This window comes from Carlito syrichta, unplaced genomic scaffold, assembly GCF_000164805.1.
Source record: "Carlito syrichta isolate Samal-C Ts95f unplaced genomic scaffold, Tarsius_syrichta-2.0.1 Scaffold316429, whole genome shotgun sequence".
In the NCBI taxonomy this organism is placed as follows: domain Eukaryota; kingdom Metazoa; phylum Chordata; class Mammalia; order Primates; family Tarsiidae; genus Carlito; species Carlito syrichta.
This window is the reverse complement of record NW_007260525.1, coordinates 1,852-4,080: the sequence shown is the minus strand read 5'-3', so window position 1 is coordinate 4,080 and position 2,229 is coordinate 1,852. Positions and strand designations below refer to the sequence as shown.

Genomic DNA, 2,229 nt, shown 5'->3' with positions numbered 1-2,229 from the left:
TTAGGTGGCTTGTTAGGCTGTTAATTTGTGTTCCTTCCATTTTCTTCATGTGTGTTTGTAGGGATATAAATTCCCCTCTTACTACAGCTTTTAAGGCATCCCAGAGATTTTGGTAAGATGTTTCTTCATTTTCATTTGTTTCCAGGTATCTTTTGATCTCTGTTTTGATTTCATCATTGACACAGGAGTTGTTTAGCATCATGCTGTTTAGTGTCCATGTCTTTTTGGGTTTTGGGGGGACCTTGTTGGTGTCAATGTTTATTTTTATTCCACTGTGGTCCAAGAAGGTGTATGGTAGAATTTCATTCCTTTTAAATTTGCTTATGCTTCATTTGTGTCCAATTATGTGGTCGATCTTAGAATATGTTCCATGCGGTGATGAGTAGAATGTGTATTTTGTGGTCTTTGGATATAGTGTTCTGTAGGTATCAATTAAGTCCATTTGGTCCAGAGTCTCATTGAGGTTCCGGATCTCCTTGCGGATTTTTTGTCCTGATGATCTGTCTAAGGTTGTGAGTGGGGTATTAAAGTCTCCAGTTATGATGGTGTTAGAGTCAATATCTTTCTTTAGTTTTCCTAGAAGTTACTTTATGAAAGTTGGCACACCTATGTTGGATGCATATATGTTTAGGATAGATATTTATTGTTGATGGAGTGAACATTTTATCATTATGTACTGGCCCTCTGTATCTTCTTTAATTTTTAATGTCTTAAATGGTAGTTTGTCTGAAATTAGTATCACGACTCCTCCTTTCTTTTGTGTTCCATTCGCCTGAAAATTTGTTTCCCATCCTCTTACACTGAGTCTGTGTATGTCCTTTCTAGTGAGATGGGTCTCTGATGAGATTGGGCAATTCATAGGCTCCCTAAATCTGTTATTTTCAGATAAGCACTCCAGGTGATTCTACACCTGCTGGCCAGTCATCCAGTTTGAGAAACGCTGTTTAAAATGCATTGGAACAATTCCTACCAGCTACAAACAAAAGTAAAGGAATCTGCTGACAGTCACTGTGCTTTTGTCAGCATGGAGGGACACATATAGGGAGGCAAGCAGGAAGGAGCCTCTAATTTTGAACACACTAGTCTACAGGCACCCTTCACAACCTGTCAAGTGCTGTTCAGGATGTGAGTACAATTTAATAACAGAGGTGATTTTGTATCTCAGAACAGACCCCAAATTACTAACCAGCCAACCCTAATCTTCCCAGGTTAGTAAACTCTGTTGGGTCGATGCCAGATGGGAAGCTGCTATTCAAACAAAACCCGAGGTCACTGTGGGTCCTGACTTGTTTAGACATATGGAATAAAACATCTATAAAAACCTTTATGAAACATAGGGCACTACAACGAAGTAATTCTGATGGTTTACGAAAGCCACGTAGTGCATCACGGACAACATGTAGAAATAGTCACATTGATTCCAAGGTTCCCGTTATCTGCAAAAAGGTGTGCTATGGCTGTGTCAAAAACAAGGCAGTCGCTGTTCATGATAGCTGCGGCCACCCTGTTGTGGATGAACCGGGGCGTGGCCTCCCAGGTCAGCCTCCGCCAGTTCCCATTCAATTCCAGTCTGTAGACAAAGTTCTCGGCTTGCTTGCAGGTACCAATGAGCAGGACGATGGCGAAAAACTGCTGGTGGACTTCGTACTTCTCTTGTTTCTCCAGCACCAGCATGAAGTAATGACCAAAGCACGACTGCATCATCACCCAGTCAACGGCCTCTGGCAGGTTAATGTCTGTAGCTAGAAAGACAATGTCTTCTCCCTGAAGGGTGGTAATGCTCTTGTTGGTGTGCATGAGGTGGGACATCATGGCTTCCAGGGACTCCTACCACTTGCAGGAAGCACCGGGACAAGGGCAGGAGTAGGGACGGTATTCACAGATGTCTTCGTGTTCTGGCTTCTCTGTATGGTGCAGGGTCAGGGAACAGCACAGTGGCATACTTGCAGGGAAACAGGACTGCTGAGGCCAACTTCTCCATAGCCAGGTTCCTGATGCTGGGTGTCAGGGCACCCCTGCATGTCGGGCAGCAGCTCAGCTTCTGGCGGCATTGGTTACACACCAGGTGCCCGGCCTGGCACTGCAGGATGGGAGGCAGGACATAGTCAAAGTAGACTGGACACTCGAAGAGCAAGGGCAACTTGTGGTGCTGCAGGGACATCGGGCTGGCCCCACCACCACCACCACCGCCAGGGCCTGAGATCACCACCGCCACGGCAGGCACTGCGG

General features: G+C 45.3%; 1 pseudogene across 1 annotated transcript; it reads right to left on the bottom strand.

Annotated features, from left to right (window-relative positions):
* Positions 1 to 1,304: 1,304 nt before the first annotated feature.
* On the bottom strand, positions 1,305 to 2,223 carry LOC103276985 (annotated as a pseudogene). The gene has a single exon (XR_002481337.1). The product of XR_002481337.1 is annotated as an E3 ubiquitin-protein ligase SIAH2 pseudogene (transcript).
* Between the last annotated feature and the right edge of the window lie 6 nt (positions 2,224 to 2,229).